The sequence below is a fragment of the Mauremys reevesii genome, linkage group 20, assembly GCF_016161935.1.
Source record: "Mauremys reevesii isolate NIE-2019 linkage group 20, ASM1616193v1, whole genome shotgun sequence".
Taxonomy (NCBI): domain Eukaryota; kingdom Metazoa; phylum Chordata; order Testudines; family Geoemydidae; genus Mauremys; species Mauremys reevesii.
This window is the reverse complement of record NC_052642.1, coordinates 8,569,877-8,597,552: the sequence shown is the minus strand read 5'-3', so window position 1 is coordinate 8,597,552 and position 27,676 is coordinate 8,569,877. Positions and strand designations below refer to the sequence as shown.

At 44.7% G+C, this 27,676-nt stretch overlaps 2 long non-coding RNA genes across 2 annotated transcripts in view; both read left to right on the top strand.

The window, feature by feature from the left end:
- Positions 1-6,236, top strand: part of LOC120387295 — a 37,907-nt gene extending 31,671 nt beyond the window's left edge. Inside the window, exons 2-3 of the long non-coding RNA XR_005590111.1 lie at positions 6,055-6,123; positions 6,226-6,236. This is a non-coding gene — a long non-coding RNA (uncharacterized LOC120387295). The remainder of the gene's footprint in view (positions 1-6,054; positions 6,124-6,225) is intronic.
- Positions 6,237-9,161: 2,925 nt separating this feature from the next.
- Positions 9,162-17,682, top strand: LOC120387293. The gene is made up of 4 exons (XR_005590109.1): positions 9,162-9,298; positions 9,855-9,951; positions 13,230-13,306; positions 15,906-17,682. It is a non-coding gene; the product is annotated as an uncharacterized LOC120387293 (long non-coding RNA).
- The last annotated feature ends 9,994 nt before the right edge of the window (positions 17,683-27,676 follow it).

Here is a 27,676-nt window from a genome sequence, read left to right as displayed (position 1 = left end):
GGGGCCGGTGGACAGAACCCCAGACTGGCAGTGGGGTCAGCAGACAGAACCCCAGACCGGCAGCGGGCTGAATTGCTCAGCCCGCTGCTATTCTGGGGTTCCGTCTGCCGGCCCCTGCCAGCCAGGGTCCCGGCTGCCGACCCTGCTCAGCCCACTGCCGGCCGGGGGTTCCGTCCATCCAGGTCGGCAGCAGGCTGAGCAGGGACAGCAGCTGGGACCCCGGCTGGCAGCAGAGTGCCACTAAAAATCAGCTTGCGTGCTGCCTTTGGCACGAGTGCCGCAGGTTGCCAACCCCTGGTATAACGTATCTGAAGTCCTTTATATGCTAATGAAAGATGACTAGAGGAAGGTAAAACAGACTGGGTAAGAAATAAGCCAAAGTAGCATGTTCTTCCCACTGCCTCTCACGCTCAACTCCTTCCCAAGATCCTTCTATGAGAAAAACTGGACCTGGATCCTGTTTCGGGAAGGTTTGAAGATGATGCAGAAATTAATCTGAACCTGAATTTCATGACATTCTTTGATCTAAGAAGTAGTTTATTGCGTGTATCTGTAATATTCTGTGATGTCATTGGACTCAGTTAACCCCTGGCGTAACTCCACCGCCCTCAGTGGAGTTGCACGTGCAATGAGTTTGGCCCACTGCATTTACTAGTAGCTTCTCTTTTACTTCCCCCAAGGGTAATAGCTGTAATTTTTTCTGGTGGCTTTTTTGAACCTCAGATTTTATTATGGGAGCTGCAGCTTTATGCAATTTGTGATCATCTGTTTTCCAAGCATCCCAATTTAGGCATCTATTACAAAGGCTTTACCCCAGCCATGCCACATCCCTCCCCCATCACAACCCTTCGCCATTTCCCAGTAACTTCTGAGAGGCACTGGTGACATTTCTGTGCTATAGCCTATAGGAACTCAGTAAGGATGAAGATACAGTAAATTCCCATTTTAACTAGAGAGGGGCCAACTCACAAGATTCAGATCGAGGTCCAGATTTTGAACTCACCAAAATTCAGAGGCACTCAGAGCTGATTCATCTCTTTGTGACGATGGGCTAGATGCAAAATTCAGATTTAAATCCGAGTTTGGATTTCATAGCATCTGCAAAGTTTTGGAGATGCTCATTTGCACCTGTGCAATCCCACTAAATGTCTGGAACTTAGCTAAGAGCAAGATGCACTCTATTTTCCTCTTGGCATTGCTGTGTTGTCTGGACAAAGTTAAGAATAGTGAAAGGCAGCAAAAACTGACGTTAGCCACTGAAGTCTGTAGATCAGACTCTCAATGCACGAAAAAGGCAGATCTGCTGAGTAAGAGAGTGCCAGTTTTCTAGAGTCTCTTTTCAGAGCAGAAACAGAATTTAAGGAAAAAGAAATAAAGGCAACAAGAGGGAAAAACACATTTGAGTCATTTTAAAACTAAATCAAATAAAGCCCACAAAAATACAATCCTGCAGCGGCGAGGAACACAGAATGGTTGATCTAAGGGCTGGTCTACACTAAGGGGAAAAATCGAGTATAGATCGCCGCACAGCAGCTCGTGAAACGTGTAGCTGAAGTCAGTATCTATATATCGAATAACTCCTCGCCTCACGGGCGCATGATGATGTCTCCATCCTCTCCCCGCCGCCGCGCCGCCACCGGTGGTGTTGGAGAATAGAAGGAAGCGATAGCGTTCGCGGGATCGTATATCGGCGTCTAGATGAGACGATATCGATATCTGAAAAATCGATTACGCTACCGGTGGGGTAGGTAGTAGTAGCCTTATAGAATATTTTCATCTCCCTAGGATTATTATGTAGCTCTCCTACATGCCAGATTGCAAGGAGGAGGGGGTTATATCTTTGTTCTCAGCAGTTTACAGGGCTGATTCATTTAGACTCAAAAGAAGCTATGAAAATCTGTCAAAGTTCTTTGCTTTTCTGAAATAAGGGTCCAGTGCCCATGAATGTCATGAGGAGTCTTCAGTGGACATTGCATCAGGCTTAAGGACCTTATTTCGTTCGGGAAGTGAAGTGTCAATAAATACCGGCTTAATATATGGATGCATGTGTAATGAACGTACGGCTGTGGAACAGTGAGATTTTCCAATGCAGCCCACAAAGCTCTCTGGGGAGTGACTGAAAGCAATGTCAAGTGCTTGCATGTTTGAAATGAGTGGCAAACTGGATCCCAGCAGAAAGGTTGATGCAACTGAAAATTGATGGTGAGGCCCAAGGAAAGCAGTGTTACCAGGTGGCCAGTAGCTAGTGAAAGGAACTGGGAGGCAGGATTCCTGGATTCTATTCAATTCCCAGTTCTACCAATGACCTTCTGAATTGCCTTGGACGAAGGGAAATGCAGACAAGTAGCCTTGGAAGGCTTGGGTCAGGGTGCAGGCAGTTCCCTCTAGAGGGAGTTATATAGACTGCTTGCCTAAAGGATGCATAGGCAGGAAAAGCCATGATGGCGTCATGAGACGGGAGATGGGTACCAGCGAATGAGCATCCTTGCCTCAGTGTAACTCACAGCAGCATTCTTAATGATTCAGCAATCGGAGCGTCAAGACTATGCAAAGGAGAGCCCAGGTGAAATCTGCCCATCCAAGATGGCGGTAAGGTGCCTGTAAGTGATAAGAACATAAGATACAGAACATTACTATGCTGTATGCTGAAATAATGAGCCTGCCTGGACACGTGTATGAGATATGCTGGCTGTGAGTCCAGTTAGTCCATCTGGTTACAGTGATATACAGAAGGTGAACATACAGGCTCCCAAAGGTGTATTTTGCTTGCAGATCCAATGCCCTTCCACATCTGTAAACCCATGTATGTGCATTGTTACAGCTGCAAAATGGGAAATGAATGACTGCCACCACGAAAAGCCCGCAGCATCCAAGCCACTTGGAGCACATGTGCAATTGTGCAGATTGCCTGGTTTCAGAGTGTGAGAAGTATGGATACTCCTGGCTATCTTCTTCTTCACATCCTTGTACAGTGAGATGAATAGAAGGGGGAATGCTTGACATATCTCCCCAGAGCGTAATGTAAAGTAACACTTGCTTGTATAAGAGCCATGCAAAGCTAATTTAACAGATTCAGGCTAAGTATTAGATTTGCATGGAACATGTCTATCTCCAAAGTCTATCAGTGCTTTCCTCATTACAGTTATCACTTGCAGCACTGACAACAGCTTGAATATTTCTCCTAAAATGTGATCCTTGCCAGCTTTATTTGATTCTCTTGTTAAGTCATTTACCAAAGGATGAGCCTCTTGCTTTGATTTCACTGGAGATATAGTACTGGTGAAGCTGCTACATCATTACTATCTACTGCAAGCCCTAGAGACTTGGGAAGTATCTGACATGCTTTAACAGACAAGGAGATCACCTGTACCTGACCTGGGATCTGTGCAATCCCATTAAGTCCCACTGCCTTCTAGGGGATTACATGGGGAGTAAGGCAGCCCAGAATCTGACCCAAAATGTTCACTACCCAAATCTGCAGTTCTTCAGTTTGAGTGATCGCTTTGCTGATGGGAAAAGGCGTTAAGGACAGCCCTGAAGACGGAAGGATTCCACTGATCCACTGACCAGGTAGCAGGAGTGCTACCGAAACACCATGACCAAAGTCTGTATGAAAAAGTGAGAAAATTAGATCAAACTTCAACCATCTTTCAAGGCCTTAAACTCTTTATAGTCCAAAAAACTGGAGGGTTTGGACCATCGCTGTGAGTGAGGATTTCAAAAGTTTTCAGTGTTGGCTTAGGTAAGTATGATCCCATTGAAATCTGCGGCAGTTTGACTGTTCACTGCAATGGAAGTGGTTAGGCCAATGCAGACCACTTTTGAAAATACCACACTATTTTTTTTTAAGTTAGGGAAGGATACAGGCCAGCTGTGATGGTGTTTTTGATCTGTTCACATACGTCCTTTAGGAAGTATACAGAAACCAACAACTTGTGGCGCACAGATCATGGAGCAACAACCAATCAGATGCACTTTTGATCATAACTGACCCATGTTGGCTTTGACCTTGGGTGACATACATGAAAAGCTCTGCATCATCTAGAATGTCCAGGTCCCTAGAGCTTCTTCTCAACATGAGCCTAACCCACATACTCTCTAAATCTACAGAGTCAAAGGGAGAGATTTATTCAGATTGTATTTACAGCAGCAGCAAGGAAATGCATCACTACGATAAAGGAAACATCTTACATTTACAATACAGCCTATGAGAATATATAAGAAATATGAAAGCCCCCAAGAGTGGTCTAAGCCTATGATCTACTTGTACCATGCAAGATACCACGACATTGATTAAAACCAAATTGTGATGTCTCCAGAAAGGTGTTAATCTCTTCTCTCAAGACAGATTTTAGACCTGCATAATATGAAATACTATCTCATTGCACCAGGTTTTTGTACAACCATACTGCAAACCATACCCATTTAACTCCCCAAAACCTATGTAACCTGCTATACACATGCATAACATGCTACACTGAATTCCAGGCACCCATCAGCATACAAGACAAGCACAAATACCAGTGTACCTGACATATACATCTAAACCAATCCAAATGCGTGTGCAGCTAGTGGTGTTTAGAAGTAGCCCTCCAAATACATGTATTACCTATGAGGGGGGACATGATAGAGGTATATAAAATCATGAGTGATGTTGAGAAAAGGATATAGAGAGAGTTATTTACTATTCCCAATATAAGAACTAACTAGGGGTCAAAAAAATAAATTAAGGCAGCAGGTTTAAAAAAAAAAAGTTCTTCATCTTCTTTCACACAGCAGTTCACTTGTGGAGAACTCTCCTGAGGGGGGGAAGGCTAGGACTAACTATATAAAAAAAGGGAAAGGATAAATTCATGGTGGGTGGTGGCATAGTCCATAAATGGCTATTGGCCAGGATGGGTGTCCCCTCATTCTGTGTTAGTCTGTTCATGAGATGGATGGAGATGGATGGAGAGAGAGAGATCATTGATCATTGCCTCCCTTCTCCTGGGGCAGGGCAGCATTGGCCACTGACTGTCGGCAGACAGAGGACCTGGGATGGACCCCTTTCTGACCTTGACTTCTCTTTCTTTTGTTTATGAGCCCATAACAATTCTATACTCGTATATTCATCTGTGTAGTTACCTGTTTATGTCTCTATGAAATACAATCTGCTTTAAAAAAGAGACTCCTTAGTAGGGATACATACATGCTGGTTTTCCTCGATCACAGTACTGCATTGTCATGACAACATGATGCTAAAGGCTCATGCTAAGTGGAATACTCAGGATAAAAGCTTTTGCTTACGTAAGTGAATTGGGCTGGCCTAGAGTAATAAGCAATGGCTTCAGAATCGCACTTGAACTGAGTCGAGGCCCACAGAAAACGTGCACAGCACCATAAGTGAGAACATTGTATCCAGCAGGCACAGTATGCAGAAAGAACTATGCCAGGGGCTCGCAAATCATTCTATAGTGTGGGATCACATCTTCAAAAGAAGGTTCAACTGTGAGCCCGACTGCACGCCCACACAGGGGAGTAAGAGATTATAAGGCGTCCCCTTAGTTCTCTGCATGGGCCACCTGCATTGCCAGACCTACACAGGGTTGAGTAGGAGCTGCTGCTAGGCTGCTACTCCCCATCCCATGCAGGTGGGCAGAAGTGGATGGAGCCTTGGAACTGTCCCCAACCCCAAAACACAGGCAAGTGTGGCTAAATCCGTGCAGTCTGCACCAGCCAAAGGGCAGATGCATCTTATTTTACCCCTGGGCAAGGGACTAGATTGTGACTCAGAGTCACAATGTAGCCGCTGCTCTGTTCCCCGGGCATTACTCAGGCTGGATTGCAAAGTGCCCACCCAGGCCAGAAAGATTTGGGCCCCTTCCCTTCTGATCAGCTGGATACACCTCCCCCTCTCACGACATCCCTGTGGCAACAATAATGGCTTACATGGAAAGCTGATATTGGGAAAGTAATGTTTTTAGCTGCCTCTAACATGACAAATGCTTTGTCCTGTTTGGAGAAAGCTAGCCACACTCTACTTTTGTGCGCTCTTCCCTTCTACCACCTTTTCAGTTTCCCTTGGCCACAGAGGAAGAGGAGAGCCAGCACCATGTGATCAGCCAGCTCTCCACAGACCACCAGGTACTCTGGGAACTACTCAACCACACAGAAAGCAACTTTCGCCTCAGGGTTAGAGGTCCATTCAAAGAAATCTTTTCTGGCTAATTATAAAATTATCTTCAGTTCAAAAGCAGGCAGTCACTTTTAAGAAATCAGAGCTCATCAGCAGTACTTACTAGTATGGTCCAGCGGATGAGAAGGTACCTCATTGGGATCCTAGCTCTGATACCGACATCCTGTGGGATTTTGGGTAAGAAATTTCTCCTCTCAGAGCCTTGGCTTTCCCATCTGAAAGACAGGGATGATAAAGTTTACACATCTTTGTAAAGTGCTTTGTAAGGGTTAAGTGTTCTATCTTCTTATTGGCCTATATTTTCAGACTCACATGGGTAAAGTTAGGCCCTAAATCAATACTTAGGCACCGAAATAAGAGGCTCAACTTTCAGAAGTGCTGACTATCCTCCGCTCTCATTACCTTCCATGAGAGCTGTGTGTGTTGTTCACTTCTGAAAGCCCAGCCACTTATTTAGGTGCCTGACTTTAAGCACCCTGGTTTGAAACAGCTGACCTGGAATTAAGTGACAGCTTCTTCAGAGAGTCCTGTATCTTGGCGATAAAGACCTTCCTCTAGCCAACACCCTTTCATAAAGCATTTTTAATACAGACATTGAACTGTACCATGTTCTGGTCTTAATTATGCATCAGTTAGTGCTCCACAGTTATGGTTGTGTTTTGCATTTATACAAACACTGAGGCTGGAGACAATAAAAGAACATAGCTGGTGTGTGGAAGTTGATTCAGAGATACAGTTCCACACCTTCTTAGCTAAATCATGGGGAAGAAGAATAATTTAGTCCTATCTAGCTTTGAACAGTGAGTCTTTCCATGGATCAGGACAAGCCTCCTGCTATAAACTCAGAAGCTTTATGGGTTTGCAATGGTACCCTGATTTCTTAATATAAACAAACAAATGGGTTTAGCATCTCCTAGTGAGAAGGCAGTCTGGGTGCTGGGTGGGTGATGAGTGTAAACAGCTCTGCCTTTCTGTCAAATCAAAGACACCCCACTGGACCTGGGAAGCCAGTGGATAATGTCTGTTGTTCCCTTGCTCAGAATCAAAGCATTGGCATCACTTGTGAAGACACTCTCCATAGGATACTGCAACTTCAAAGAGACTGATAGATAATACAGGACCTGCTCCGTGGTTTGAGTAAACAGATACAGGACAACAAAAGAGATCCCTGAGCTGCAAGTTAGGGCCCTACAGACTAGCCAAACTTTGGAGAAAGAACTAAGATGGTTGGGGAGAAAACAAAACAACAATTTCCCCCCAAACCTCTGCTCATTTACAGTGCCACACTGGAACCATTAAAGGGAGCATCTGTGAAGATTTGAATTGTTCGTTTAACTCCTTCTAACCCCAGGGTTTTTCCCCCATACTCATGCAGACACTGAGCCCACAATGCCAACAATCCCCTAAGGAAGGCAGCTATTGGGGTAATTACGGCCTGACCAAAAGTCTTGTGAGGGAGCTTGTTCTCACCCAAAGATTCCAGACTCCTGACGTTCAGGTGAATATCTGAGCTTCTGGGTGCCAAGCTGAACTGAACCCAAATTCTAAGTCATCTGACATTTCTTATTTTAACGTCCTTGATAGTGCTGACCAGGCCTTTGCAACCACCACAGAAGAGACTCTGTCCCAAGGTTTACACCGAGTGCAGTGCATGCTTGGACCGGGGATGAGGGGCTACTGTGTAGACGATATGCCAATGGGCTTCATCACCATGATTGACAAACCCCATGGTTCAGTATTACCCCAAGGCACAGAGCCACAGTGCTTTGAGAGAAGCAGCTCCCAGTCACCTGGCACACCTTGCTCACTGACACAGAGAATGCACCCTAAACACAGGGCCCTGTCCTGTAAAGTGGAGGCCACCTTCTGCAAAATGCCAAGGGCCCCATGGCGCTAGCACCTTCCAAGATTGAGACCATCATCTGGAATGAAGCCTGTATTTAACATATCTCTCCCTGCTCCAGCTAGATAACTGACTGTAGTTATACAGGCTAGACGGTTCTTGTGCTCTCCTGTGACAGCCACCCAGGGAAGTAAGATCTTGCTACAGCTCCCCATATGGCTGCACAGAACCCGCCCAGATATCAATTGCAGATGTGGTGCAAAGACTAGATCCTGCAGTCACCCCCCATGCAAGAAAGTATGCAGGTAGGAGGCAGAGAGGAAAAAGAAACAGATGGAGCCTGTAAGGTAGAAGTCAAATGGCCCCTAGGAATGGGTTTCACAGCTTCCTTCCAGGGAGTAAATGAATCTCTCTGAATAGTTACAATTCCTTCCTTCTCCAGACACCACCTGCAGTGGCGCAGCTCCCCACGGCTCCTTACTCAGGACTGAGCTGCATAGCTCCATGTAGCCCACAAGCAGCTCAGCAGAGCTTAGGTCATAGTTTGCACACTTGGGTGAGGAAAGCTAAATAAGTTGGTTTTCAGATGCCCAAGGAGCAGACCGAGGAAAGGGTTAGTTTAACAGTTTGTCATTTATATTTTAAAAAGAAAAAAAATGTATGTAAAGTTTCAAGAGAAAGACAGAGGAGAACCCAGTTGCACAGGTAACATCTGCCTTTCCCCCTCTAATTGCTTTTATCTCAAGTAGCAAAAACATCAACACTCTTACCGGAAGGCAATAGTTTGGTGGAACTTCCTCTAGAATTAAGAGAGCCCCCCCCCCCTTACACCTAGCTGTTGGACTCCATTTTGGCTTCTGGGTAGGGCTGCAAAGTGCTGCTATTTATAACTTTTGCAGAACACCCACTGGTGTCAGGAATGCAATACTGCACGGGCATGGCAGCTCTCCACTGAAGACTGGGAAAACGCTAAATATTTAACAGTTTGCTTGTTCTATGTTCAGTTTGTTTATAGGGGCGGTTTGCTGATAGTGACCCCTTGCCTCTTTCTGGTCAAAAGAGCGGGTAATGGGGAGCATCCATACAAATAAGAAAGCAGGGGAAAAACATCCCTGCATGGAAAGGTGAAGAGAGCTGATGGCCAAAAACCAATAAAGGGTGGAACCAAGGGACTCTAAAGCTGGTGTCCAGCTCCTCTCCCCCCATATCTTGTAAATGAAGAGTTAGTGTTGCTGTAATTTTAGGTTAAAAATTTCTTCTAATGCTTTCCTGTCCTAAAGGTAGATATTATAAAGGGGCGAATGTTTCATTTGACTAGTACTGTTGAGATTCTGTAAATCAAAATGTATTTCCTATTATATTTTTTAATTCTTTGTTTCTACAGTATATTGACCTTCTTCTATCCTATTGCTCAGCACTGTATTTGAGTTTCTAATCCATATTTCCTATGCTACAATTATTTTATTTATCCTGAACATGGATAAGATTTACTTTCACTAGGGTTTCCCCATTTTGCATTGCAGGAGTCAGGAATTTTTGAGTGAAATTCACCTTCTCCACAAGATGAAAATGCTGAATGGGGGACAAGTAGCTAAATAATATTACAAGCTAGTGAAAAGTTAGCTAAAGAAAGGGATCGTACATGAAAGGATGACTCTATTTCTGGAACTTTGAGCAAAACCAAATACAATCAACTAAAAATAGTTGCTAAATTCTACTACTAAGAGCTCTTATTCTATGATACTCATGTATGTGCAATTATTTCTTGCAAATGCTTCATAAATGCTCTGAACTTTAAAGAATGTTTTTTTTTGTTGTTTTTTTTTATAACCACAGCTCATGATGGCTCCAATAACTCACCAATTTACTGTATCTAACCTTCTGGGATAGCTCCAAGAATGGAAGCTGAAATTAAACTGTGTGTACACCTACTGTAAGTATATTGTTGTTTCTAGTAAATAACTCTAGCGCCAGCAATGTAGCTGACATGCTTCAGCTGGAAAATATTTGGTGACCCTAGTTTGCTAGTCCAACTGCACTAAAACTGAAAGAGAACCTGTTTTGAGTGGGATGAAGGGAAATACCCTTGCTGAGTATAATTCACCAGTGGAATTCATTCCCTCAGGGGATCCTTGAGACAGTTTAGCAGGCCTCAAGAAAATAATTAGATGTTTGAGCAAGAATAACCTCCATGGGACACAGTCACTTTAACTAGCTGAGACAAACTCATCACAACTCCTGGTTGGGGTAAAATTCCCCTCAGTGCAGATTTGAACAAGGCCTGTGCACCCCTTAAGCTTTAAATAATCTATAGGATTTCCATGGGTTTTCTGTGGGAGGGTGAATCTCACTTTTGAAGGGGAGGAGGCTCACCAAGTCAGGCTGCTGCTGGCAGACCTGAAAGACCCTGCTTGAAGTCTTGGTTGATGCAGTATGCGGGCAGCACCCCACAAGCCCTCAGTGCTACTGTACCCCAGAAAGGTTAGGCCCAAGTAACGTCTTCGGCCCCAGTAGAAAACATGAGCTTGAGCTAGGGGGAAAAGTTAGAAATGGGTGTGACTGAACCACCTCTAAATGCTGAGCAGGTCTGCATCCAGCTCATCCCTTCGCAGTTTGGGTCTGTCGCTTACCACGTTTTATATTTCACAAGCTGTTCTATGGTGGAAGATGGGGAAGAATTCCCATCGTCATTAGTGCATGACTCAGACCTAGGGGAGAAGGTGTCTCTCTATTTACCTCTCTAAATATCATTGTCAGAGGCAGGGCACCTGACCCGAGAAATCAATTGCCTTCTCCGATATTAACTCACGTTAATGGAGTTGCAGCAGTGGTTGTACATTGGAGAAGTGGCTTACAGCGCTGCTTTCAGCCCATACCCAAAGTGTGACCAAGTGAAACTGGAGGTGGCTCTACATTTCAATTACACATGCCTTGCGCCTTGTCTAAACATAGCTTTTGTACTGCTATCGCTATTTCAGTTAGGGGTGTGATCATTACTGAAATAGCCTTTACTGGTACAACCATCATCATGTGGCTGTAGTTATACTGATGTGAAGGTGATTATTGTGGTCTAGCTTATTTCCTTTTCTGTACAGGAATAGCTGTACCAGTATGAACACCTTCATACAGATATAACTGTCCTTGGTTGGGTACCACTTTAACTATAGTGAAAGCTCTAGGAATTTGCATTCAGTCCTTAGTTCAGGAGCAGAACTCACCTTTTCGGGCTCTGCCTACTCCACCTGAAGTGGAATATGCTAACGAGCCTCATTTGCTTTGGCAGGTGTCTGTTTTGTGGTGGTCTTTTTTTCCCCAGTGTAAAACAAACTGATCAAAACATCCTAGTGATGCCAAAACTGAAGGGTGACAGTAAATGGGTGAGAGGATATAACCAAACTGCTGAGTTAGACAGGCAGCAGATTGGGAGGAGACTTAATACATATGGAGTTCTACGGGGGGAGAGGACATAACCATCAGATCCAAAATGGGATGGAAAACCCAAGTAACTGAACACACCATGTTAAAGGATTTTTACTTACATAAAAATATAGGACAAGATGCAACATCTACTTTAGTTTCCCCAGGGAAGTTGTGGAAGTGGAGTCAGGATGGAGCAGGTGGCTAATGAAAATCTCAGTCTTAAAATGTGGTTCAGACTATAAAAATGCTTGATCAATTAACTAGAAATCTGAAATGCAACTGATTAGTCATATGTTACTTAGTCAGGTGAAGCGTATATTTAGAGGTGTGATTTTGTTAGCATGCTGTATTGGGTTAGAAATAAACAGACCTGGAATAGGAGGGAGTTAATAACTTTTGCAGTTTAACAGAATTGTTCATAAAAAATCTCACTTCAAATTACAGTCAGAATAGGAATGTGCCTTACTTCTCTAGGGGCAATATATTTGCATATAGCTGATAAGCAGCAGCTGGACAGGAGTAGCCTGGGTACTTGGTGCCTTTGCAAATCAGGTCCCTGGTGCAAAATGAGCAAGATGCACGTTCTTGCCAAGAACTGAATATTGCCAGCCAGTCTATGCCTGGACTTCCCATTGAGTTCTATAGATGGAGTGCATGGAATCTGTCTGAAAACAGTGTAGAATCAAAACCTGAGGAGCAGCAGTTAGCATCCTACATGCTGCATCCTTCCCCTCCCACCAGCTCTTCTATCTTGTAACCTTCATCTTACCACCCTCCTCCTGCACCTGAGAGTCTGTGACACCACGGTGGTCATCGAGTCAGCACCAGCCCAGTTTAGCATACGCCTAAAAATACGTAGTATTTATATCGCCTTTCAGCTATAGATAGCGAAATGCTTTACAAAGGTAGGTAAGCATTATAAACCCTGTTTTACAGGTGAAGAACCTGGACACGGACCTTGAGTCACCTAGTGTTGGAAACACAACCAGCGATCCCATGATGATTCCTGCTAGAATAGGAAACAAGGCTCAATATGCTAATGATTTTCAAATAAACATATTGTGCAAACTCTGTGGGGCAAAGACTATGGCCTTCTGTGTTTATACACAGTAAGGGGCCTGACCTTGCTTAGGCCTCAGGGGGCAGTAGGGAATCTACTGTAACACAGTAAATCTTATCTAACGAAGATTCTCTATTTCAAATAGGTCACGCGCCAACCGAGTGGTTGTATGTCAGCAGGGCACTTTGAGACCCTTAGGAAAGAAAAGCACTACATCAATGTCAGATTTCCCCCAAAAAACTGTTGTTCATCCATTTGGTCTTGTTCTCACCAATGCCCAATTTTGCACTGATTTGTTCAGTCTAATTAGTTGGTGCTCAAGTGGGTGTATGTATTTGTATACTACCCCAATCCCACATGAAAATGGATGACTTGGATCATCAGCATTCTGTTCCATCTATTTTGATGGACTAGGGAAGCTCATAAGCTGGTAAAAACCATAAAATATCAACTGACCTTTCCACTTGTAGTGGTAGAGAGCAATTAAGACTAATTAACAGAAGACCAAGAGCTAAAGAGACCCTATAACCTGAACTGGTTAATTTTTTTTTTTAAATAAACCCTCTCTCCCTCTGAAGTGGTGCTGTACATCACAAATTAAAAGTAGCTCCTGCTCATAGGGGGAAAATAACCTTTCATTCAAAGGAGGTGTTAAATCACTTGAATTAATGTTCCCTTTTTGGGAAGCACCTTCCTCACGTCTCATTCATGGTTGCTGTTGATTTTTACAGTGACTAATATCAGAGGGGTGAGAAAGGAAGAACAGAATGGTATGCACACCGGAACTGTAAATTCTCAATGGACTAAGGTGAGCTAACAAAGCAATAGTCAAAATAACAGCTTACTCGTTTCAGCACTGTCTGATCACAACAGTGGAGCTGAGCTGCTGTGGCTTCTATGGGCAGCTCTACGCTTAAAACGCTGCATCGGCCCAGCTGCACTGGTGATGCTCTAAGCCAGGGTTTTTCAAAGTTCGGGTTGCGACCCACTACTGGGTCACGGCATGTCAGGCACTGGGTTGCTCTGGTCAGCATCACTAGCTGAGCCATTAAAAGTCCCATCGGCGGTGCTGCCCAGCTAAGGCAGACTAGTGTCTACCTGCTCCGACACTGCGCTCTGCCCTGGAAGCAGCCAGCAGCTGGTCTGGTGTCTAGGCAGGGGGGCTATAGGGCTGCATGCACTGCCTCCGCCCCGAGCACCGCCTCCACACTCCCATTGGCCGGGTGCCTACGGGTGAGAGCCGCACGGAGCCACTTGTTCACTTCCGCCTACGAGCCGGACCTGCTGCTGGCCGCTTCCAGGGTGCAGCGTGGTCCACAGTGCTAGGACAGGTGGGAAGCCTGCCTCTGCACTGGGGCTGCACTGCTGACCGGGAGCCGCAGGAGGTAAGTCCGTGCCCCAATCCCCTGCACCAGCCCTGAGTTCCCCAAACCCAGAACCCCTTCCTGTACCCCAAACCTGTCATCCCCAGCCCCACCCCAGAGCCTGCACCCCCTTCTACACCCCAACCCCCTACCCCAGCCCTGATCCCACCCCCCAAACCCAGAGCCTTCCTGCACCCCAAACCTGTCATCCCCAGCCCCACCCCAGAGCCTGCCCCCCTCCTGCACCTCAACCCCCTGCCCCAGCCCTGAGACCGCTCCCACACCCTGAACCCCTCATTTTTGGCCTCACCCCACAGCCCTCATTCCCGCACCTCAACCCTCTGCCCCAGCCTTGAGCTCTTCCCACACCCCAAACCCCTCATCCCCAGCTCCGCTGGGTTGCGAGCATCAACAATTTTCTTCAGCCGGGTCTCCAGAAAAAAAAGTTTGAAAACCACTGCTCTAAGCCAATGGGAGAGAGCTCTGCCGTCGGTGTAGTTAATCCACCTCCCTGAGAGCTAGGGAGGTCAACGGGAGAAGCTCTCCCGGTCCTGTCAACATAGTGCTATCTTCCTGGAGTGTTAGGTCGAGATAACTACGTCTTTCAGGAGTGGGGATTTTTCACACCCCTGAGCAATGTAGTTATAACAATATTAGTCTGTAGTGTAGACCAGTTCGTCTACACTGCAGCTGGCGGTGTGACTGCAGTACATGAAGACATAACTGAGCTAGGTTTGATCTAGCTAGCTTGGATACAATGCACCATGGAAGTGTGCAGTGCAGATCAGAGCTTTGTCTCTCTCCTGGTGCTTTCATCAATATGATGGAAATCTGATGCTACCAGAGTGATGCAGCCACCTGATGGGATGTACACAGGGGCGGGATTCATAGAAACAGTTAGGCAGCAGGAGGTATTTAAACAAGGCTTTCTTCTTTCACTGTTAGAAATGGATTTAAATTATTGATCCTCTGCAAGAGGCTAAAATCCGTCCCTGCCAGCTGTGGATGGACAAATGCTAAACCTGCCCAGCTATCGGTCAATGGGTATTTCTTAAGTGCTTTGGTACATCTTCAGCTTTCAAGTGACTTCATGCTGTGATAGTCTGCTTCATTCATATTTCATTACGTTCCCTTCAGGAAAGCATGCTGTTTTGTGTTGCAAAACTAGCTTCACTTGCTTTTAACATGAAAATATCATCATAGGCTTGCAATATTGTAAATTGCTGACAGCACAACAGAGCAGCAATAAGATGGGTGGCTATAATATAGTGATAGGGAGAGAGAATTTGGGCTTGGACAGATGTGCCCAGAAGTTCAAATGCTTCAAGAGCCACATCTCAGCTGAACCCCGTAGGCCCCTAAAACTGGGGCTTTAGGAAAGATCGCACAAGGAGGACCACTGTCCTAACAGGAGAGGTAAGAGAGAAGACTCCTGTCAGACTAGGGGTTTTTGAATGCTCCTATATACTCTGAGGCACTAAGATCCAGAATGCGTTTTAAGTATTAGAGACAGAGGTGCAAGACAGTGGAGGACTTAGTGGACCTGCTGCTTCAGGACACTGAAGCAAGCTTCTAATACTAGGGTTACCATAACCATACTCTGTACAGTACACTGGGCCCTCCCCAGAGATGGTTACAGCCCAGCTCTGACTAATACAATCCATGGGACAGCAGGACAAATGCAAGAAGGCAAAGATGTGTAATTCAGGAAGCTTGGAGGCTTCCTCGGCGCCATAGGAGAAGGAAGGCACATGTTCAAGCATCAGGGTGGCATGAAAGAAAGCCTGAGACAGGGAATGAGAGGAGAAGAGGGCATTGGGCCCAGGCTAGGGGCTGAGGTGGGAATAGGGAGCCTTGAACTGGAAGCTAAGAAGCTTGAACTTGAGGCAGAAATAAACCGGGACCCATGAAGAGGGTTGCAGATCGGGATGGCTATGTGGGCAAAGCAGGCAATGCTTATTTCTCTCTGAACCAGTTTTGCCATTCCTAACTGATGGAGGTCTGATGCTCTTGCTGGCCCTCACACTACTTATGTTTTCACAGATTCTAAGGCCAGAAGGGACCACTAGACCATCTACTATCAGGGCACAGAATTTCACTCAGCTACCCCTGCGTTGGAACCAATATGCTGAGTTTGACTAAAGCAGATCTTCTAGAAAGGCATCCAGATTTCGTAAAGCCCTATCTAATGGCATCAGATGAGAAGATCATTATTTAAAAAAAAAATCTTAATCTTTACAGGTGTGGAGAAAAGCTTGAAAATGTGACTAGCATATCCTGGAGGCTCAAAAAGCAGCAGACAATAGAAAAGCATCTTTTTTTTAAACCAGTACTTTACATCCAATCACAATATTGAGTCTTAACTCAGGATTTTTCAATGTGTGGGGTTGACAATACCATGTGGACATATTTATGTAAACCAACTGCAGCTTTCTTTCAAAGAAAGAAAATGAATGCCCTTCCAATTAGTGCCAGCTGGTTCGCTGAGGTTTCGTTTTCACATGAAAATGAATAGGCCTAAATATGAACTCATAATACAGACTAACGGCTGTACATAATGCCTCTTTGAAAAGATCTCACTCCTATTCCACTATATAGAGCAGAGTGGTGGCTCCCAATTGTGGTAACTTGCTGCTTATTTTTTATGATAGTAGAACCTGCAAGCCCCCAATGAGATTGAGGCCCTATTGCATTGGGTATTATACAAAACCCACAGTGCCTACTGTGAAGAGCTTAGTCTAAAGCAGCAGGGCAGAGAAAGGGCGGGCGAAATCAAGTAGCAGATTCCCATTTTATAGACAGAGAACAGAGGCACAGATTAAGTGATTTACACAAGATGATTTAGGAAGTCTGTGGCACAGCCAACCCTGGAAGCCGGGACTCACGCCAATGCCCGAGCCACACAATCTTCCTCAGTCAGTGTTTATTTAGATCTAATTGTGGCACTTCCACTTGGTAAATACCTGCTTTAAGTGACAGTGGTAGGCAGGGCCTTTTTCAGGTGGCTTCAAATCCCTTTCCCTTTTTCAAAGGGCTGTTTGGGTTTTGCTAAGTCTTGGGGGCTGGAGGGGATTTGTCAGCTGTTTCCCTCTCAGCTCCTCTGCAACACGAGTCAGCAACTTGTGAGACATGACCGCTTTCCTCCTGGCTGCTGCCCCTTCCTGTGACCCACTCTCCTTTTTAAGCTTGCTTCCTCCAACCCTGTGTTGTTTGGTGAGACTGAGCCCAGAGGAGCTCGTTAGCCACCTCCTGATTGGGATGGGAGCACAGGACTGAAGCCAGTTGGCAATGATCTACAGATGATATAAAAATGTCAGTGTCCTTCTGTTAGGGATGTAACACAGAGAAGGAGGAGGAATTTCACTGGAGCCACAAGCCAGGTCTGTAGCAGCATAGACCAACTTAACACAGGTTGCAAACATGGTTTAAGTAACTAGAAGGACTATTGGTGAGGAAAGACAAAAAGAGCTAAGTCTGTATAGTTTTCTTAACCTGAGTGTAAGGGAGCTGACTACAAGTGCTTGAAAGGCATAAAGAGAGAAGAATTGAAGGGGTACTAGCATGACATTAAGAAAAGAGGGAAGTGAATATTAGGGGAAATATGCTCTTGGTGAAATCGGTTAGACTCTAGTATGATCTGAGGGAACTGACAGAAACTCCACGGGTAAATACATTTAAAACTAAACTTCAGAGAGCACTTAAGGGAAAACTTTATGGAACAATCTTGCATTGGCAAACTGGTCAGAGAACGGATGGCCCAACAGATCTTTTCATTTTTAAGGAAATGCCTGTGATACAAGAACAAATGCTACTAACCCCGGGGTAGGGGTGGTGGGGTATATTTGGGCCGGGGGGGAGGGTATATTTCCCCTCACACTCTTCACCTTCAATTGGTTTTACACTTTTGATTCTTTTAGGTCATCCCTGAGAAATGCCACTTCTGATGGGGCTTCCTGAGGTGCCCCCAACATGGGATTGGGCTACCCATTCACAGAACCTGCCAACCCAATTCACTGTTGCCTCTTCGTACAAATATATATTCAAATATCATGTTTTGGGGGATGGAAATCTGTCTGGATCCTACCAACATTTAAGCACATGTAGTTTGTGCCTCATTCCAGGGGCATTCCAATGGTACACACAATCACAGAGCCTCTCATTACCATTATACAAACATCATTATGGAAAATTACAGTTAGCCTATCCAATTGTAGCACTATTACACTACTGTCCTTGAACACCAGAGTATAGATTACATCTAAAGACACTCAGACTGTCCTCTGCCAAGACAGAAGATAATGACAGTGTATATCAACATAATTGCTACAAGTGACTGGCTGCCTCATTTGAAGGATTTGTCTGAGGTTGCTTGTTTAATTTCACCGAGAATAGAAATGTCTCAAGTGTCATGCATGGAAGTCTGGGTAGCATCAGCTGTCAATTTGTGAATCGAACTGGGTGTCCCTGGCTACCAAGTCTCTTCCCTCCCTTCCCCTCCTCTATTTCTTTAAGGTATTGCTGTTGTGTTGGGCCTAGGCAAGGAGGAGCATATCTCTGGCTGAAAGATACCATAATGTCAGGCTCAGAATCTTTCTATTCCCAGGCAAGATCTTTTTCGAGGCCTCCAAAAGCCATGGCTAAGGGAGCATCCGATTTGTTGTTGGATGGAGCCTCACAAGCTCCTGGGTGTACCGTGCTACATACTAGCAAATCAGTGTGGTGAAAAAGCACCAGCAGTACCACTGTTATCAGCATTATATCTAGGTGACAGACTCTGCCTCCTACTCTATCCCCAGTGCTCTCACCCAGGTACCGTAGGTAGCCATAGGCCAGTTCATTCCATGTGTGAAAGAAAAAACACCCAGCTTCTTAACGTAGGTTTATCTCTGCAAGCAACAGGCCTCACATAATGAAACAGTATGTTCCCTGCACGATAGAACGCCTTCTCTCCCTCACCTAGACCAATTTATATTGTCCCCTACTTGCTCTTGCCTTGTGTTCCTCTGTGTACACTCAAACACGTCCCGGTGCTTGGGCTGCTGTGAAGGCCTCTGGGATTTACCGAAGGCAGGGCTTGAGCATTCCTACAGCATTTGATAGCAGATGCTGGCTGCTGGAAGCGAACCGTGAGCTTCGTCAACTGGTAATGTTGTCTAAGAACTGTTTGAATGTGAAGTAGTATTGTCAATAAATAACAGCTAGCTAGGAAGTTATCTGTGCACTGCAATCCCCTCCATGGCCGCAGGGAACTTCACAGCAAAAGCAGGGATAAGATTCCAGCCCTGCAGAGCTAGAGAATGCACCCTTAGCAGTTGCATAGGGACTGTGCCCCACAGATGAATAATTTGGAGTCTGTGCCAGAGACACAATCCAGCTTGCACAGTGGTGGCAGTGTACTATCACCCTGAAAAGGGGCACTTCCTTTCACAGTGGTGTTTGTCTGTCTCATTCCCTTGTAGCCAATTAATTACCTGTTCTCTCCAGTAGAAGGATGCATTTTTGATTTGCTTCTTGTCAATAACAATTCCTCTTGCCACAGAGCAGATCAAGAGCCTTAACTTTTTTATACAGCAGTGGCAGAGAACACCCTCAGGTGGGTTTGGCAAGTCTCCCTTGATGTGCAATTACTGATTCCTGACACATTCAGGTGCATGCCAGCTATTTATGGAAAGGAATCCTCATTCGCATTTCATCCTTCCACTTCTTGAATTACCTTTCTGCTCCAGCTTTCTATTTTATTTTAAAAGGAAATCAATGAGACTTTAGTCTCCCACTGTCCTTTAGGGCCAGAGCCACCTGAGGGTGGGGAGGAGTGGGGCAATTTGCCCCAGGCCCCCACAAGAATATAGTATTCTATAGTATTGCAACTTTGTTTTATGGAAGGGGCCCCTGAAATTGCTTTGCCCCAGGCCTCCTGAATCCTCTGGGTGGCGCTGTTTAGGGCTGTTTTATTCTATTGTAGAGAAAATGGACTTGAAGCCACTGAAGTTTGTCAGAACATTTCTTTCCAACTCTGAAGCCAAACTCAGTTTAAGCCTGGGCAAGGGATGCTTTTTAAAGCTCCCTAGGCTGTTTGGACCCTTTTTTGCTGTTCCCTAGCAGCTCAACTGGCCTTTCAGCAGCAGTTTGTGGCTCAAGAGAGAACTTGCCTTCCATTATAAGAATGAAGTGCTCAGCACCCACAAGCAGGGCCAGATTTTCAAAAGAGGCAACTAAAATAAGCAGCTGGATTTCCAAATTCTCAGCATATTTGGTTCCAAGCCATTAGGAACATGTGGGCACCAGGGTTACAGTGGAAGCTGTTTGGGTGCTGAGCACCTCTGAAAATCTGGGCCCACGTTTAGAACACTGAACAGGTGTCAGTTCAGGTTCCAGGCCTTTGAGGGACTGAATGACATCAATACTTGCTGAAGTGAGCAGGGATGGTGGTGCTCACTGGATTGGGCCCTTAGGTTTTTGCAAAAGAAAATGGGGTTTTGAATCAGCTGAAGGGCTGCTGATGAAAGGGCAGCCTTACACTGTGCTAGGAATGGCAAACTATTGCTCTTCTCCTTCAAGCCCCAATCTCATGATGCTTTTGTTGACTGTTCTCCCGACTCACTCTTCTCCCTTATTTAACAAAGGCACAGGTATTTGGGAAAGGATTCTCCAGTAACTAGGTGTCAGCTGTACACAGATATATGGTGCACAGGCGTATGCCTTAGGCCCAAACCCACCCATCACACTGGTGCCTTGCACAATCAGCGGCCACAGCTAGAAAGAAATTGTGCAGAACAATTCCACACTGATTTAGGTTGGGCAGAAAAGACAATCTACTCCATCTCTGATTGACAGCTTTATTTTAGAATTCCTAACAGTAAGTTAGAGCTGAATCCTTCTCCTAGTGTAGTTTTGGCATTGGCTTCAATGGCAGGAGGACCACAGGAGGAGTCCATCTAATCCACTATCCAGTCTCCAACAGTCTCCAGCACCAGATGCGTCAGAGGAAGGTGCAAGAAATGCTGCAGGAGGCATTCATGGCCTAGGAATAACATGCTCCCAGTTTTTCCTATCTTCCATTCCTTAGTTTGGCTTATATAGCCTGAAGCATGAGGATTTATAACCCATCTAAAACTTTAAAAAAAAAACTATTTAAACCTTACTCTTAACTCTGGATGTTCTTGTTATCCACACAAATATCCAGTCTCTTTTTTAAATCATACTAAGCACTTTGTTCACTAGCTTAGTAGGATTAATGAGGCCAGTTGTGCACTATGTGGAAATGTTTTTCTTATGTATGAAATCTTCTGCCTTTCAATTTAATTGAATATCCTTTTGCTCTTGTATTATGAGAGAGGGTGAATCAGGTGCCTGGACTATTCTCTCTCACCCACTCATTATTTGCATTGAAGTAGCACCTAATAGCCCCAGTCCTGGACTAGAACGCCAAGGTCCGAGGTGCTACACAAATGCAGCCTTTGTGTTGCTTCTTATTGGTTACCTCTCTAAATAGAATGGTTGCGCTCACTTCAATCTCTTATCACATGGAAGTTTCCTGTGTCTCTAACCATTCTAAGCACCCATCTCTAGGCCTGCTCCCTTTCTGACATATCATTTGGGTGATAGGTGACACAAACTGAGCACACGATTGCAGCTGTACTATTGATTTATGTAACAGCATGATGGTTTCAGTTTTATTCTCCAGCTCTCTTGGGCATTTGCTTTTTTGACCACTGCTGACACTGAGCAGACGTCTTCATTGAACTCTCCACAGAGATGCCCTGGTCTTTTCTAACAGTTGGTTTAAATCCCAGGAAGGCAATGGCAGGGCCTTAGAAAGTAAGAGTTTCAACTCAAGTGCAGTATTTTACGTATAGATGTTAGGCATCAGGTAACTGAGAAGTTGCATCTGCACTGAAAATTGCATTGCAACCAGCACCAGACACACTTATTACTTGCAGTTACTAACCCAAAATACAATTTAAAAGAGAGCATCACAGGCAACACGCTTATTACAAGGTAATCGTAGCCTTGGGGAACGACCTGGCATGAAGCAAGATGATGTTTTTACAACAATTATAACATCCTTCCGTTTTATAAGTAAATATGGAGGTTATGCAAATGACTCATCAGTGGAAGCTACCCCTTGGTGATACAATATTTCAAGTATAGTTTTTGACAGAGATTTATCTAGCCAAAAGCTGCATTTAGTCTAAGTTATTTTACGTTAACTACAGGCACTCGGAGCTTTCACTACATTCGCTATCCTCCACGCTTAAATTCCTTCTTTCCTCTCTCAAATCCTTCCTGAATGCATTTACCTTTCTTCCAGGATCATCTCCTGCCACCAACTCCTGCTTTACCCTCAATAACAAAAGCTGCTTCAAAATCTACCTCCCCCTGCTATTAAAGTACTATGCAGCAGGAATGCCGAAAGCAGGGCTCATTTTGGTTATGGAAGCTTAGCTTTTTTTATTCAAGGTCTATGTACCATGCTGACTGGCTTCCCAGCTAGACAGAACTCCTATCTCCACATTCTTTGCTGCACAGGATCGAGCAGATTTCTTCTAAAGCAATATTCATAGATCCTTAAGCCCTAAGAGACCATTACCATCCAAGTCTGACTTCCTGCATAAGACAGGTCATAGAATTTCTCCCAGCAGTCCTTGCACTGAGCCCAATAACTTGCAATTGAACTAGAGTATCTTTTAAGAAGACATTTGGCAACTTCTTTTCTCCTTCACTCCTGTTTCTGAGTCAAAGGTCTTGCCTACTTTCTGCCTCTGACCTGTTCCATGGCCCCGTCCCTTCTCATCTCCTTTCATCCCTGGTTCCCTCTATCTTTTCTGTAACTACTGTCTCCCCTGTGTCATTTCTCTCTGCCTTCACACTTGGGTACTGAGCTCCTTTAAAACACTGCCATTAAGAGTCAGCTCTGGGGGCTGAACACTACTGAAAAAAATCTGGCCCCAGTTGGGGGTGCTGAGTACTTGAAAAATCTATCTCCAAACTTTTGAAGACCTGACCATAAAGGACGTTACTATCTGAGGGTTATTTGCTGGCTTACATCAACTGAGTTGATGGCTCTTGCGTTAAAGGCTGGTGGCCAGATGTGCATCACACAAAACCATCACCACTATGACCAGCCTTCTCAGCAGAGAGGCCAAGTATGAAGAGGTGGTCTTGCCTGGCACATTGCAGGGCAAGCTTGCATGGCCTGTGCCCATGTCCCTGTAATGCCAATCCAGGACTTCAGGTTCGTAGGGTGTCCATTTTGCACCTTTCAGAAAACCAACAACAAAAAGTCAGGTGATTTTTATGATATTGTACTGTGTCTGGGGCAAAGCCAGCTTCTTATGTCCAAGGAGCTGCTAAGATACAGGTCAGCTCCTCGCTGCAGGCAATGCTACCTGAACTAATTTTAGGACCCATTCAAGTTATAAAAGGAAAATCAAAAGAACTGAATTTTTCACCTGCTCTGGCAACACTATCAGTTAATACCACTGGGAGCTTACTTAATTAGCATCTCTGAGGCATCTAATTTGGAGACTTCCAAAAAGTCTTCTAATCAGGTCTCTGTAAACTGCGTCATGCAAATCCAGGAGAGAACAATGCTATTTTGTAGTTTCTTTGTGCCTTCATCCCCCAACAAGGCATCAGTAAACCCATTACAGAGCATGGGAAGTAACTCTTAGCTATCTTGCTAATCTTAATTGGAACTATTGCCTTCAGTCTCAAATGAGGAACTACTAGAAGGAAGGAGCTGGTCCTTAGGATGGAGCTGCTGGAAAATTAATTATCCCCTTCCCCAAAGAGAAGCTTTTACAGGGAAGGCTTCTACAGGGAAGGCTTCACACTCACCCATAGGTGAGGTATATTCCATATAATATTTTCTATCTCCATCCTGTAAAGGTGTGATTGGGGTTGAAGTCAAAGGCACTACCCACCTGCCTATTGTGGATGGCAGTCTGACCTCCCTGCTTCTCTTCTGAAAGCAGCATCCATCACCAATCATTATGCTGGGTTCTCACGTACATGATGTGACTCTACAAAGTCAAAGAAATGCTGATTTAATGGCCAAAGGAAACCCTGGTGATTAAGTACACAGAGAATCCTCATGCGCTCATTGACCAACACTGGCAAATTATACACCAATCTCTCCTGGGTCAGGCGTAATTATTTTGCACCAAGTAATGTATGAGGACACACATCCAGGCAGGCCAATCCAGCACTACACACTGACTTCCATCTCACTTATCTAGTGAACACCCTCCTGCCGGGGAAATAATGCCTTTAAAACTAGTGAAAAACAGGAATCCTGTTTCTGAAGAAGAGGAGGAAGGATGGCCTATTATTTAAGGCCTAGGACTGGGAGTCCTGCATTGCCTGCCTGGCACTATCCCTGAGTCAGTGCACGTCTTTGAGCAAGTCACTTAGAGCCAGAATTTTCAGAAGGACTCTGCTGCCATAACTGGGGCCAGTTTTCAAGCTTTCTCAGCTCCCACTTTCAGCATCAAAATAAGTAGACGGGTCTTCAGAAGAGCTCAGTGTGCTGAGTGCTGCTGAGCTTCTGAGAATCTGGCCATAAAACTTCACAATGGGAGCTGCTGGTTGATGGGCACTTTTGTAAGATACACAAGTGTGGCTTTTGAAACACAAAATAAATGGGAGCTGAGCTCTTTGGACTACCTGGCCTCAGTTGTGGATGCTGTGCACCTGAAAATCTATCCCTGAGCTCCCTTACGAGTGAAATCCTTCACTTCTCTGTGCTTCCGTTTTCTCACTTTTATGATGGGGATAATACAGCTTAACCACAAGGGGGTCAGAAGGACTAATTCATTGATAATTGCAAAGCTTTTTGAGATCCTAGCATGAAATGAACTTGAGAAGTATTATTTATTTTACAAGCATGGTGACTCTATTCTGTTTGCACAAGACTCGTCCCTGGCCGCCTCCCACAGCATGACAGGCTGCATCAATCACTCTCATCACATCACCTCTGTAAGCCCCTTTATTTTCAGTTTAAACTGATTTTTACCGAAAAATTCCCAGGTTTTACAAAAAGTATTATTCAGTTTCTGATGGTGCGCCCCATAAGGCTTTATGGAAATATGCTTATGAATGTATACATGACACAACTGGAATATGTTTTATGCTACATATGCCATGTAACATATCTCAGTAAAGGTTATGATCTACTGAATACATTCCTCCTATTTGTATGCACGTATCATTTTTGTACTTGAAGTTATGAATATTGGCTGTATACTTGCTTGATTTCTAAGTAAGCTTTGTAAGGCATTTGGTCAGCTTCTTTAGAAAGAAATTTGCAAAGCTAAGTGCCCAATCAAGAAGCACTTAAGGAACAATGAATCTTGGAATGCTCCAATCCACATAAGAAGTCTACCTGAGGACGTTCAAGGAAGCTTGTGAACCATAGCTGCTACCCCGTAAGTTCTGAGTCATATATGGCCATGTGACTTGCCCATGTGACTCCAAAACTCCATCTTGGAGCTGGACTTTGCATAGGAGAGAGTAGGGGGTCTCCACCCACAAGAGAAAGTCTATTTAAACCCCGGGGAGACCCCTCCATTTTGTCTTCAGCTGGCTAAAGAGAGAGCGTCTCCACTCCCAGGATACCTGAAAGGAACTGGAACAAAGGACAGTAACTACAGGGGCTTGCTGGACCCAGACTAGAAGGAGACTAGTCTGTAAAAGGAAGCTTACTGGATGAGGTTTTTTTCTGTATTCAGTTTCTTAGACATAGACTTGCGTGTTCTATTTTATTTTGCTTGGTAATTCACTTTGTTCTGTCTGTTACTACTTGGAACCACTTAAATCCTACTTTCTGTATTTAAAATTAAGCAAGCTGAATGTTGAGAGGAAGATCTCATGAATCCCTGTGAGCTCAATTTGGCCAGTTTCACCCAGTCTCATTTTTGAGCCACATCATCAGTTGATTTTTCTACAGTAGGTTTTCTACCCTTTAAAACAATGGTATGAGTTTGAGCGGACAAGTGAGCCACCATGATTGCCAGTGGCACTGAAACTACTTCCCAAGAGTTACCCTTCAGAAACAGGGTAAATCTCAGTACAGTTTATTTTGAATTAAAAATACCTTTGAGGCTCTTGGAGGCAGAGCTCTAGGAACCGTGATGAAGAGCAAATGAACTCAGACTGAAGGCAGTGAACTTTGAGGATGGCTGCATTTAAAAGCCTCTCTTCTGGCCCACAGAACGTCGCTCAGGTGAGCAATAGAGGGTGAAATGGGGATGACCTGGAGAAAAACCAAAGCAGTGTAGTTCTTAACTCTAAAGATTCCTGTATCCGCTCCTTCCTGAAAATGCGAATTCAATCCACTTCTTTTGACAACATCCCTATGTATGAATTCTTGTCATTGCCACTAGCTCTCACACACTCTACAAAATCAGGTTGCCATTGAAGTACTAGAGCTGGGGAGCATCAATCCGGAGGGGCCTGGAGCTGTCCCCTTTCAGGTCAAGAGAAAGATCGGGCCCTCCATGCCTTTGCTGGTGAGGCAGTAAAGCCTGTCTGGGCAGGAAATACAGAGCAGAGTTGGCACTGCAGACCTGCTGTCTGGTAGCCCCTATTGCTAGCGGCATGATTGCAGGGTCACTTGAACAAGCTGCATCCCATCTCAGACCAGTGTTTGGGCCCCCCAAGCTGAACACAAACCTGGGCACTGTTCCTAGCTCTCTCACCCATGAGAGGTAAGATTTTAACTTTACTCCCTTTAGCTCTGCAGAGCCAAACAAAGATTGCATGGAGTGGAATTATTAATTAAGTTCCTATTCCTACATCTGTGCAACCCCACTGTATTTGGCCTGCAAAATCTATCACCAGGAATAGAACAGGGGCCAAAGAGAACCCAGCTTGACTCAGCTCTAGGGCAAGTTTGCAGAGCTGGAAGTTAATGTATTTACTTGTAACAAAACAGGTCTAATCTGAGGTCACTGAGATAACAAAAAATGAAGCCCCAGTAATGCCCTTGTTGAAGTCATTTCTGAGCAGACCCACACTTCCAGCATTGTTTCTTCTCTAGGGAGCATGCAGCATCCCACTAGAGTCATCTCTCTGATCAAGTGACTTACTTTCCATTAGGAAATAAGTTTGCCTTTCAGGAGGCACCAGCAATTAAGACACATCTACCCCATCTCCTTATCCTCCCCTGCACTTCTAAGACAAGCAAAAACCAAATTCCTTAAAAATACGACCTGGCACAAGTGTACCATTAGTATTGAGGTTTCATTCTCTCCAGGGCAGAGACTGTCCACATACTTCAAAGTCACTGATATCCACCGTGAACACTACAATCTCATTGTTACTGCCAGTCCCCCAGTGCCACTTTGTCTCCCAAACTGCACAGGCTCATTAAAGCGTAGCAGAGAGCATTAGTCATTGCACTAAACCAGGAGGCACTGGCCTGCTACAACGTGCCAGCGCTTAAACAATATAAACTGAATTTACAGGAGAAAGCAGCTGGTATGAAAATAACTGTGTCTACCTCACTCCCTGACATTCTTCAACTTGCATGCGCTCAGCAGTTTGTTCAGAGATGATGATGAATCATATTTAATCACATGTTAGGAGGAGGAGGAGAAGACCACACAGCATGTCTAGGTTAATAGGTAGGAGACAGGTATATCTGACGCCAGCTTAAAAAAAACCCAATTCTGTAGACAGAATTCTCTTTAGGAAGTGTGCCTTCTCATTTGAAGGATTAGGCAAACAGCTCTGTCCTTCACGACTTCCAGGAGGACAAAGTGCCAGAGAAAACTAATTCTCCTGCATGGGATTTAGCCCCACAACTCCTA